This window comes from Morus notabilis, unplaced genomic scaffold, assembly GCF_000414095.1.
Source record: "Morus notabilis unplaced genomic scaffold, ASM41409v2 Scaffold1377, whole genome shotgun sequence".
Classification (NCBI taxonomy): domain Eukaryota; kingdom Viridiplantae; phylum Streptophyta; class Magnoliopsida; order Rosales; family Moraceae; genus Morus; species Morus notabilis.
The window spans coordinates 1,121-14,961 of NW_010357449.1; the positions used below are offsets into that span (position 1 = coordinate 1,121).

At 35.3% G+C, this 13,841-nt stretch overlaps 1 non-coding gene across 1 annotated transcript; it reads left to right on the plus strand.

The window, feature by feature from the left end:
* Positions 1-231: 231 nt before the first annotated feature.
* Positions 232-337, plus strand: LOC112093107. The gene has a single exon (XR_002902917.1). It is a non-coding gene; the product is annotated as a small nucleolar RNA R71 (small nucleolar RNA).
* The last annotated feature ends 13,504 nt before the right edge of the window (positions 338-13,841 follow it).

The following is a 13,841-nucleotide window of genomic DNA, read 5'->3' on the forward strand; positions in this document are numbered from 1 at the left end:
GATTATCCTTTTCCCTTAGTTGATAGACTCCAGCTGGTCGGGACCAATTGGTGTTGTCAGTAGCACTTGGACCAGTCCATGTGTGGGCTTTTTCGGCAAACTCGTTAAGATACTCAAAAGCCTCTTCGGGATCCTTTTGGAGAAACTCGCCATTGCACATCATCTTCATAAACTGGCGCTCTCGAATCGTGAGTCCTTCATAGAAATAACTAATGAGGTGCCAACTCTCGTAACCATGGTAAGGACACTGATTTAACAGATCCTTAAACCGTTCCCAAACTAGATACATAGTTTCATTGTTCTTCTAGGTAAAGGTCGAGATCTGTCGCTTCAGACTATTGGTCTTATGGTGAGGAAAATACTTGTTGAAAAATGATGTCGTCATTTCTTCCCAAGTTCCAATAGACTTAGGTCGCAGAGAATACAATCAGCTTTTAGCCTTATCCTTCAAAGAGAAAGGAAAAAATTTCAATCGCACAGAGTTTGCGACTTCAGCTCAGTTGTGAAAAGTGGCCACTACTTTTAAAACGGAATGGACAAGAGTTACTAACAAAAGAAATGGAAGAATGCAAAAAGAAAATGTACAAAATAAAAGATATATAACAAAACCTAAAGAAACTGACAAAACTAATAAAAACATGTATACATTTTGACTACACACAACGTGACAAAACTTCAAAGACTCAGCAACACGTTTTACAATCTAATAAATTAAAGAAATAGAAGACACAAAATAAAGTTTCACAAACTTCAAAGACAACCAATTACAGACACAACTAAGCAAATAAAACAAAGATGCTGTCAAAAGTTTTTCTTTTTTTCGAAACGTGCTAAATAAATGGACAAAATTGGAGTAAGAAAAACGAAAACTAATAATAATAGTAAATGAAAAGTCAACTAACAGAAACTTTCTTTTTTTAAACAAAATAAGACGAAAAAGAACCTAACAAATTAAGGAAGAAAAACTAAGCTAACAACCGAGAGAAGAAAAACCAATAACTTGACCGACAAACACAAACAAGCAAACATGCTAAACAAAAACACTAAAATAAATAAAGGCTAAGTACTTACCTCTTTGGCTAATTATCTACTGAAGAATCTTGTTGTTGCACCTCCCTGACAACGGCACCAAAATTTGATTACGCCCAAACATGTACAAAAATAAGTGGTCAATTGTAGCACAATTAAGACGGTCGATCCCACGAGGAGGCGATAAATTGAACAAGAAACGATTAGCAAATAAAAACCGTTAGAAAAGTAAGCAATAGAACAAAGAAGAGAAATGAGTGTTTTAATGATTTTTTTAACAATTTAAAATGGAGAAAATTCAATAATTAGAAGTGGTAAGACATTGACAATCCTCTATATGCTTTGTTCACCTACTTGGATTTTGATTTATAAATTGACTCAATTGAAAATTTCACATCCTAAACAATCAATTGGAAAATAAGAATTGAAGAACATGTGAATAAAAATGTATTTGAGTAAATAAAATCCTTACGTTTAGAACTAGGAAAAATTATCTTATGAGAAATCTAAAAGTGACAATATATTGTTGGTAATATTACAGTAAAAGACTACTCATAAAACAATACCTACCAATATATAGTATCATGCAACAATCACATAAAAAGAGCTTGACTAGATTTATATAAAAGTTGACAATAAAATATATTGATATGAGGAAGAAATATGATAAAAGAAAATTATTTACTCAAATGTATAAAACTTACAACCCATTAGAGAATCAAAACCCAAATAAGCTTACTACACATATAGGATCATCTCTAGCCTCACCCAAGAACTCTAGCCTAGCTTGCGCGTAATTCTCACAAAATTCAAAAGAGAAAATATAAAAATAAGAGCAAGAAAATAAGAGAAAAAGTGTCTAAGCTTAAGCTAAAAATCAACAACCTAATACACTAAACAAAGCCCTTATTTATAGAGTTTCTGGGCCATGCCAAAAGTACTCAGCAAATAAACAAAAATAAAGGGACGTTTTATCCAATTAAATTAGATTTACAAGGCTTTATTTTGAAAGTGAATGTTGAAATCATCCCAACGGAACAAAACAGAACGCTGGCTGAAGAATCCCATATGGGTGGGACATGTGTCACGTGAAGAGGTGCTGGGAGAAGAAAACTGCCGACATAAGCTTCAAATCTGACACGTGGCGCGCGTTGATCCACGGAGAGGAAGAAATGTTGCCCAGCTAGTTCCACGCAGAGGAAAGGTCTGACGCGTGCATGGAAGGAACTCGCCCAGGGGGAAGGAGTTGCGCACCAAGCGCACGTGAGTGGGGGAGCATCTTGGTCCCACGGGACGCATGGCGGGAGCTAGTTGGAGAGCTTTTGGACTGCGTGACCCACGCGGAAGAGGATAGAAAATTGGCTGACTCGCGTGTGAGAAGAACTCACCTGGGGGAAAGGCTGTGCACGCCAAGCGCGCATGCACAAGGGGATAGCTAGGCCCCACATATCTATGGCACACCAGACAATGACACGTGGCAGATTGGTGAGGCTAATGCGGCTTGGCTCGGCTCAGCTCGGACGGCTAGCTGATAGGCTAATGGGCCTCTTTCTTCTTTTTTTCTTTTTAGTTTTGGCCCAAATGTCTTACTTCCCTACAAAATAAATTAAATTAAATTAAACTAAAATCAAATACATTCACAAAAAAATTAATTCTATGAAAATATTTAATTAAAACTTAATTTATTTAGCAATTATGAACAATTTAAGTGCATTTTTATGCACTTATCACTAAACACTATAAATAGCTGAGTAAGTGACATTATTAGATAGATCATGTGAGACACTTTTTGAGGGCTATTGGTAAAAGATTCCTGAGAGGAAAAATTATTCAATTCTCAAGAACGATTTTTCTTTTGGCCTCTTGTGGTTGGAAGGAGTTCAAGAATACTAAGGGGAGATTGAACAATGTGTGCCCACTCGCACTTCGATCGTGGAAATGAGAATAGCAAAAAAGATCAGTTGGTTAAGGCTCTTCTAGTTGCTGTTTGGTATGCTTTGATTTATCAGATGTGTTGTTTCCATAATCTCTGAAGGTATGTTTTAGATCTTTGCTATTTATGTTATATAGCATCATGAATATGTTCTTGTTTGGCTTTGGCATTGATTTAAATTTTTTAAAATTCTATTGCGCATTCAATGCCATTTTTTTTTCCAACAGCGGCACATTACCTCGGGGTCGATCCCTTCCATGTCATCATGATTCCTTGCAAATACATCCAAGTTCTTTTTCAAGAACTTTCCTTTTCTTCCTTCAGCGCTGGAGATAAGGTCGAGCCAATCTTTAAAAGCCTCATTGGCTTTTTTCATCTACTTGAATCTCCTCCAACTCCTCGATCGATTTAGACCCTGTAATTTCTTCCCCGACCCTTGGGTTGATGTCCTCATTGATTGGCCTATGACTCACGATTCGCATTTCTAGTCTCCTAGGGTCATCATATTAGTGCATTGCATCTGAGTGTGCAACTCTCGACTCGTACTAGTTGCACTTCAACTCTCCTATGCCGTTAGAAATCAGGAACTTGATCTTTTGATGGTAGATGGATGTGACAGCCTTCAGTGCTCTGAGGGTTGGCCTTCCTATCACAACATTATACAGCGATGCTTCATTTATTACCGCAAAGTTTGCCATCACTATGGCTTGTCGAGGCTTCTCTCCCACTGTAATGGGTAACTTAATCATCCCTTGGGGAATGATTGAATCTCCAATAAACCCATATAAAGGTTGAGTGGTCTTATCCATCTGCTCCTTCGGGACTTTCATCTTTGTCAGACAATTAGAGTATAATATACCCACTGAGCTCCCATTATCCACCAAGATCCTGCAGACAATGTGGTTTCCAATCATAGCTTCGACCACCAACACATCATTTTGAGGGAAGTGCACACCATTCGCATCTTTCTCGAGAAAGATTATCTCAGAGTTGTCGAGCTTTGGAACCTTTGATGGTATGGACGATGAGAGGTTCCAAAATCTCTCCTAGTAAACCCGGTTTGCCTCATGTGCATAATTCTTTTGTGATCTCCTTAAATTCCCTCCTATATATGAACCTCCATGGATCGTGCATATAACTCCAATTGGCTCTCAATCATCATCTCGTCGTTATCATCCCGACGATGGTTGTCAGTCCTTTATCCACCTTGATTTCTCCCGTCGGCCCTAAACTCCTACAGTCAACCTTCATGAATGAGTCATTCAATCTCGTCCTTTAGGTCTATGCAATCATTGGTGTTATGGCCAACCTATCCATGGAACTGACAATACTTGTTATTATTCCTCCTGTTTGGGTCCGACTTCATAGGTTCTTGTCAACATAACATGTTTCCTCTACCAACCTTGTTATAAATCTTTTCCACTCCAACGGTGAGCTTATGATAAGTGTTATATCGTTGGAACAGGCGAGGCCTTCTATTGTCATCTTGTCTCGGCTTTTTTTGCCTTTGACTGATTAGAGGTCAAAGCTACCTGCTTGTCCCCATTGCTATTGTCTCACCGCTTACGGCTATCCTGCTTCCCTGAGGTAGACCCCTGATCTGTTCCTTTGTTCTTGTTTGATCGATGCTCAGAGTCATTAACCTCGGCTTCTTCAGCATTGATAAATCCTTGTGCCCTAGTCAAAACTCTCTATATGTGGACGGCAGCTTGGGATTGAGGTCGTGCTTAAATGAAGGGCCTTTTACATACTGGAAAGGGCTCCCATTAAAGCCACCTTATCAGTCATGTCGGTGGTAGCGGTGACTGCTTCACCGAACCTTGCCAGCCATTCCTTTAATGATTCATTGGGCTTTTAATAAACCATTCTCAGATTTTGGAATTACAAGGACGATGCAGAGACTCATGGACCTATAATTCTGGGCTCCAATAAAATTAATAATTAATCAAACAATTAATTAATTAATTCCATTAATTCCAATAGTTACTCTACTATAAACTTGGAAATGCACTCTTGTAATTATAGACATAAATTACTTCTAAAGTGTGAAGTGTCCATTTGATATAATCACTGCATATAGATCTATCATCCATAAATAATTCATAATTAGAGCTAGGTGAAATCCGTTAACCTCTTTAATTACATCTTTATCCTCGAATATCATTGATTCTCTAATGGACAGTGATTCATAAAACACATTCATGAACTAGAGTGCTCTTACTAATCCAAGTTCCGAATCAACACTACAAGGGAATTATTTATCTACTTCTTTCTCAAGAAGAAATGGATTCCATCTTGTATAATAACAGTCCCAGCTACCTACTTCATCATGTCTCCAAAATACAAGGAATATGATTTAGGATCTCAGAATCCGTACCGAGCAAATCAAAGGATACGAATCCATAAATAAGAGTTGACTAAGAACTCAGGCTTAAGATCATTCCATATATGACCATCGATAGACTCATTTAGAATTTCTACATTTAACAGAAATTATTAAAAATTCATATTGTGTATGTGTCCCTATTCCACTGAAGAAAATTTCGGCCACCCTATTCCAATTAGGGCAAATATTGTTTCAAAATTTGTCTCAAAAAATTGTGTCCAAAAGTTTCTACTATTCTCTTATTTATAGAGTATAAGACAAACTTCTAGAAGGAATCCAATCTCTATCTCCAAGATAAAGCTTGTAAATTATCTCATATTTGAATTTAAAACAAAATCTCTCATTCCCTTATCCCTGTGTGGTGCCAATTTCAGAAAGGGAAGGAAGAGAAAATCATCCTTTATCCTATAGTCCAATTTTGACTCAAATTCAAATTCCAATTTAAGTCAAACTTAAATTAATTTGAATTCTAAATTGAACAACTTATCAAATAAGTTTAAATGGATAAATCTAGATGTGTTCAAATTTAAATTTAAATAATCACATTTTTTAAATAATAATTAATTCTCAATTAATTATTTTCGAGTGTTTAATTTTAGAATTCCGTAATTCTAAAATTCCCATTTTGCTCTTTGTGTCTGGTAGAATTACTAGGATGACGCGGGGACTAATGGACCTATAATTCCGAGCTCCAATAAAAGTAATAATTAATTAAACACTTTAATTAATTAATTAATTCTATTAATTTCAATAGTTACTCCACTATAAACTTGGAATTGCACTCTCCTTCTTTATCCTTGAGTACCATTGATTCTCTAATGGACAGTGATTCATAAAACACATTCATGAATCGGAGCTCCTACTGGTCCAAGTACCGAATCAACCCTCAAGAGAATTATTTATCTACTTCTTTCTTAAGAAGGAATGGATTCCATCTCGTGTAATAACATTCCTGGCTACCTACTTCATCATGTCTCCAAAATACAAGGAATAGGATTCAGGATCTCAGAATCCGTACCAAGTAAATCAAAAGACACAAATCCATAAATAGGAGTCTGTTAAGAATTCAAGATTAAGACCATTCTATATATGACCATCGGTAGACTCAATTAGAATTTCTATACTTAACGGAAATTATTAAAAATTCATATTGTGTCTGTGTCCTTATTCCACATAATCTCATTATGCGAAATACACTCATTCAATATCTCACCATATTAACAGTGCGGATACCACTGTTCCATTCTAAATGGGAATAATATGTATTAGTAATGTTTTAATTAAAGATTTTGAAATTTAATTAAATTCATTACAAACATCATTTTTTATTATTATCCTTAAACATTATCCTCTCATATATAACACTTATATATAATGTTTAAGGTCACATAAATAATCATAGAATTTTCATTGATATTCATAAAATATTCATAAATATAGGCACATAAAATGATGAATAAACTCATTTATTAAATAATTAATAAATATCCTATTACATCTCTTGCTTCTAGGACACCATTCCCAACACCTTTCACTGTAGAAATCATGGGCTGCCCCGTCTAGAGAAGTATAAGGCTCCATCGATCCCTCTTTATGATGGAAGAGGAGATCCTGATAACCACTTAGAGTTATTCCAAAGAAATCATGTGTCGAGCTTTTTGCAAGCATTTAATAGATTTAACATGTCGATGGTTCAGGAGGCTGAAGCAAAATTCTATCTCCAAATAGGATGAATTGAAGGAAGCCTACTCTTTACAATTAATTGGGGTGAAAAAGTATGTCCCGCCAAAAGCAAGACACAAAGGGCAAAATGAAAATTTTAGAATTATGAAATTCTAAAAGAAAACACTCAAGGATAATTAATTGAGAAATAATTATAAATTAAATAATGTGATTATTTACATTTAAATTTCAATTTTAGATCAGTTATGTGAAGGTGTTCACATAGTGTAAACACGCAGCACAGTGTGAATCCTTTTGGAATTCAACTTGCTTGCTCTGATAAGTTGTTCAATTTGAAATTCAATTGATTTCAGTCTAACTTAAATTGAAATTTGAATTTGAGTCAAAAATTAGACTGCAGGATAAAGGGGGATTTTTACCTCCTCCCCTATCTGTAATTGGCGCCTACCATAAGGATAAAATCCATTAATGTGGCCAGCCATACTAGGATAAGGAATGGGAGATTTTCTTCCAAATTTAAATGGGAGATAATTGATAAACTTTATCTTGGAGATAAAGATTAAACTCCTTCTGATAGTTTGACTACTATTCTATAAATAAGAGACTATAGAAAATTATGAGACACAATTTGACACAATTTTTCTCTCTCAAAAATCATTGTGGCTGAAATTATTCATAGAGTGGAAAGGAAAATTTTTCTCACAAAATTCCACGTCGTGCATGCATTGTAGTTCATGAAAAATTTGAGTGTTTTAGTGCTAACCCTATTTTGTTTTAGGTGTGCCAACACACACGTCTTCATGGATTCTAGGAATTGATGAGGAAGGCTCAGGTTTTCTAAACTAGCATCAGAGCAAGGAACGTTTGAGGTCAAAGAAATCAAGATATCATCGGTTGCTAGGTATAATTCCTAATCTGGTTCTTGGTAAATAAATTAATATGATTAATTTATTCGTGCATAAATTAATATAATCTATAGAGTATCTCAAAGGATTTATGTAAATTTTTGTTATACACGATCCGGTACTGCATCTGAAATCATTTCAGAAACCAACAAAAGCATGATCATGGATCTTCTCTGGGGCAATGTCGACCTTCACCACTTCTACGACTTAACTGGGTGACTTACAACTTTCTTTAGACCGATGACATTGCCCACAAGTTTTTCCTCCAAACTTGTCATGCGCTCCATAATTGCCTTAGCCTCAGCCGTTAAGATCACAGAGTCGACACCTTTGGAGGTTTGACCTCTTTTAGCATTCAACTTGTTTCTTAAATCTCCGCCCTTTTGCACCGAGTCTAAGTCTTCTTGGGCATCATTGCTCAGGATTCCTCGATGTGGTGCCTTTGGGGGCACTCTTTGTCTGTTTGCAGCTGTTTCCCTTTCCTAGGCTCGTCTCCTGACAACCCTTTGCCTACTTCCCAACAATTTTGACGAATGAGGTCTCAGGTTATTTTCCCTTATGTTCTTGTCCTCTCTAATCCCTTCCAAGGGACCACGCTGGTCACCATTATTCTGGCTCCCATCAACCGCTGCATTTGGTGGTCTCAATGGAGTGTCTCCAAGAGGAGGCATTGAATTTCTCCCATCAATTTGTTCTATGGTGGCCACCAAGTTTTGGACCATATCAGTCAGGGAATTCAATTGTGCTTGCATTTGCATTGGGTCTGGCTGAGGCGCGTTTGGCGCTGGAACTTCTTCATTCCCAACTACAGGTTAATTCTCTAGATTGGGTTGACTCGCACCCCTTCCTCTATTAGCCTGATTTGGCTTAATTCGTGGAGTTATCTTCAATTTTGCTTCCTCGATTCACAGCATTGATTCTTGCTCTTCTTGGAGCCATGGCTTCAGATCATTTTTCTCACTAAAATTCTTAACGTAAACCAGAGATTCTAGGTTCGGTTCCCAGTGGAATCGCCAATTGTTGACGGTGAAAATTCGTTAACAGAATAATAGCGAATTCCTAGACGGTTCACACAAATTAAATGAGATAAAACACAATTAAAATTGAATTTAAATAAGAACACATAGAATTTATAGTGGTTCACCCTCGATTTGAGAGCTACATCCACTGTGGGGATGAGAGAAACCTCACTATTTTTGTAGGAACTACACGCACTAACGCTCAGAATGAGACTTAGAGAGTTTTTAACCTATAATCCCTTATTTATACCTCAGGTCACCGCCACTGCTTGTTTCCCTATTCAAATTCGGGGAAATTTCCTTTATTTTTTAGGATAGTTTCCCAAAAGATAGAGATCACAGTCAATCAAGAAAATTTTCTCATTTGAATTTCATATTTTTAGCTTACAAATAGTAAATCTAGGAAGAAATCCTTCAGATCTTTACATTTACGTAGCCTCGTCTCCTGTACCAATTTCCCTTACTTTCTTCATTAATGCCCGTGAGTGCAGTCAACTTCATGTCCAATTCTTACAACGGTCGGCATCCTACTCATATCAGATATCTCCTCGTAGCAGTTGTCTCCTAGGAAACTGTTTGCTGATGTGACTTTTACGTCTGAGTAGTTCTTGACCCTTTAATGCTATTCTTTATGGTCTGCGGGCCCCATTTAGGGTCTTATTTAGGATTTGACATTTTACCCTACAACATATATATATATATATGTATGTATGTGTATATATATAGTTGAAAGGTAAATAATATTAGAAATAAAAAAAGTACATGCACTAATCTACACTCAAATGGGACACACAAACTAAACCGAAAAGCAGGAAAACCAGAATGAAATCCTAAAAGTTTGTTTATGGTTTGGGTGATAAGATGTTTTAGATATTTGATTTTTCTATCATTTGATCAATGTTTATTTATTAGCTTGTCCTTAAATTGCCTTCTCTCATTTGAGCGTTGATTGATTGATAAAATATTTCTGATACCCATGAGATAAATGGAGTTGACACTTTTTCTTGGAGAATTTTTCGATGCTATTTGTGTTATGAATTGTGGTAAGAAGGATATGTTGGTAGCCGAATCGAATTAAGATGCGGAAGCGTGGGGATAGCGGATCAAGTATAACAAAATTTTTCATAAAACCTTTAAGATACTCTACAGATTATATTAATTTTTGCACGAATAAATTAATCATATTAATTCATTTATTAACAACTCAATTATGAATAATACCTGACAACCGATTAGGATGATGACTCGAGTTCTTTGACCTCGAACAATCATTGCTCCAAAGCCTTGTGTTTAGAAAACCAATGTCTTCCACGTCAATTCCTAGAATCCATGAAGACGTGTGTGTGGGCACACTTGAGACAAAACAGGTTAGAATAAACACTCAAATTTCCACAAACACCAACGCATGCATGATGTGGAATTTTTTGAAGAAAAATATTTTTCCTCTCACTCTATAGAGAATTTCAGCCACACTTAAAAAATAGGTCAAAAATTGTGTCTCACAATTTTCTATCATTCTCTTATTTATAGAGTAGAAGTCAAACTTCTATAAGGAATCCAATCTCTATCTCCAAGATAAAGCTTGTTAATTATCCTTAAGATGGCCGGCCAACCTAGGTGATCCTAACCCTATGGTAGGTGCTAAATACAGATAGGGAAGGAAGAGAAAATCATCATATATCCTGCAGTCCAATTTTGATTCAAATTCAAATTCAACTTTAAGTCAAACTTAAATTAATTTGAATTCTAAATTGAACAACTTATCAAATAAGTTTAAAATGATAAATTTAAATTATGTTCCCAATTCAAATTTAACTTTAAATAATCACATTATTTAAATAATAATTAATTCTTAATTAATTATTTTTGAGTGTTTAATTTTAGAATTCTGTAATTTTAAAATTCTCATTTTCTCTTTTTGTCTGGTAGAATTACAAGGACGACACGGGGACTCATGGGCCTATAATCCCGAGCTCCAATAAAATTAATAATTAATTAAACACTTTAATTAATTAATTAATTCCATTAATTCTAATAGTTACTCCACTATAAACTTAGAATTGTACTCTCGAGATTATAGACATTACTTCTAAACTGTGAAGTGTCCATTTGATATAGTCACTGCATATAGATCAATCCTCCATAAATAATTCATAATTAGAGCTAGGTAAAATCCATTAACCTCTCTAATTATATCTTCATCCTTGAGTACTATTGATTCTATAATGGATAGTGATTCATAAAACACAGTCATGAACCAGAGCGCTCTAACTAATCCAAGTACCGAATCAACACTCAAGAGAATTATTTATCTGCTTCTTTCTCCGGAAGGAATGGATTCCATCTTGTATAATAACATTCCCGGCTACCTATCTCATCATGTCTCCAAAAGACAAGGAATAGGATTCAGGGTCTCAGAATCCGTACCGAGTAAATCAAAAGACACAAATTCATAAATAGAAGTTTGTTAAGAACTCAGGATTAAGATTATTCTATATATGACCATCGGTAGATTCAATTATAATTTTTATACTTGACGGAAATTATTAAAAATTCATATTATGTATGTGTCCCTGTTCCACATAATCTCATTATGTGAAATATACTCATTCAATATCTCACCATATTAACAGTGTGGATAACACCGTTCCATTCTAAATGGGAATGACATGTATTAATAATGTTTTAATTAAAGATTCTGAACTTTAATTAAATTCATCACGAACATCTCTTTTTGATTATTATCCTTAAATATTATCCTCTCACATATAACACTTATATACAATGTTTAGGGTCACATAAATAATCATAGAAATTTCATTGATATTCATAAAATATTCACAAATATATACACATACAATGATGAATAAACCTTTTTATTAAATAAATAATAAATATCCTATCACATCGCATGCTTCTAGGACACCATTCCCAATAGGATATGGTTTGGTGCACACACACAACTCTGGTGTTATGACTAAAGTAGTTTTGATAGCATTTTATGATCACTTACTAATGTTTTGATTGATTGCTTAGGTGATTTTGCTTGTTTTGATTTGAATTTTCAGCTTGACATGATTTTTCTTTCGCTTGAATTGCTAAGAACTAGCAATAGACAAGTTGGGATTGTGATAGTGCACAAAGTTGCACTTTTCGGTGTACATAATTGTCAAATAAATTAAGTTTTAATTAAATATTTTCATGAAATTGATCAAAAATATTTTGGAATGAAAATATTTAATTTTAATTTAATTTGTTTTGTAGGGAAATAAGACATTTGGGCCAAAATAAAAAAAAAAACCATCAGCAGCAGTTAGCCATCCATCAGCCAGCCGCCGAGTTGAGCTGCGCACCGCCTCCTGCCACGTGTCGCTGTCTAGCATGCCTGGGACCCAGATGTCCCCTCACACACACACATTTGGCACTCATGGCTTCCTCTCCTGGGTGAGTCTCCTCCATGCGTACGTCAGGCAAGTTCCCATTCACGTCCGCCTGCGCTCTAGTTGTGCAGCAGCTTCTTCTCTGCGTGCGCCACGTGTTCGTGTGGGATCCAATTATCGGCCAATTTCTTCTCTCAGCCTCTCGCAGCATGTGTCTCACCCCTTTAGGATTCCTCATCCAACTGATCCGTTTTGTTCCATTGATATCCCACAGATAATTATAGCTTTCATTCTCCATTAAGCTTTGTAAATTCTAATTAATTTGGAATCAGTTTTTTTTATGTATTCATTTGTTGATGGCTTTTTGGCATTCCTTAAAAACTCTATAAATAGAGGTTTGGCCAAGTGTGTTTTGTTATTGAATTTTAGCCTAAGTTTATACAATTTTCTCTCATTTTTATCTTGCTTTTATTCTCATATTTTCTCTTTAGAATTTTGTGAGAATGCTTTGCAAGCTAGGCTAGAATTCTTGGGTGAGGCTAGATGATTCTATATGTGTAGTGAGCTTATTTGGGTTTTCATTCTCTAATGGTTTTTAAGTTTTATACATTTGAGTAAATAATTTTTTTCCATCATATTTCTTCCTCATACGAATATATCTTACTGTCAACTTTTATATAAATTTAGTCAAGTTTTTTTTATGTGATTGTTGCATGATACAATATATTGGTAGGCATTATTTTATAAGAACTCTTTTACTGTATTATCGCCTAGAGGTATGTTATCGCTTTTAGATTTTTTATAAGATAATTTTTCCTAGTTCTTAACGTAAGAATTTTATTTACTCGAATACATTTTAATTCACAAGTTCTTCAAATCTTATTTTGTGATTGATTGTTTGGGATGTGAAACTTTCAATTGAGTCAATTTATGAATCAAAATCCAAATAGATGAACGAAGCATGTAGAGGATTCTCAATGTCTTACCACTTTTAATTATTGAATTTTCTCCATTTTAAATTGCATTGTCTTTAAATGAAATTGCTCTAAAATCACAAAAACACTTCTTTCTTTTCTTTGTTTGATTGCTTGTTTATCTAACGCTTTTATTTTGCTAATCTCTTTTGTTTGTTTTTATTACCTGCTCGTGGGATCGACCGTCCTAATTGTGCTACAATTAACCGCTTGTATTTGTACATGTTTGGACGTAATCATCACAATTGACAGCACCCAGCACACCACAGCAGAATGGTGTTCCCGAAAGGAGAAATTAGACTTTGCTCGACATGATAAGATCAATGTTGACTTATTCTTCAATGCCTACTTCATTCTAGGGATATGCCCTGAGATTTGCAGTGTATATATTGAACTTGGTATCATCTAAGTCTGTACCTAAGACGCCTCTAAAGTTGTGGAATGGTCAAAAACCTAGTGTGAGACATATTCGCACATGAGGGTGTCTAGCACACGTGCTGAGGTAAAAGGTCGAGAAGTTGAAACCGAGGAC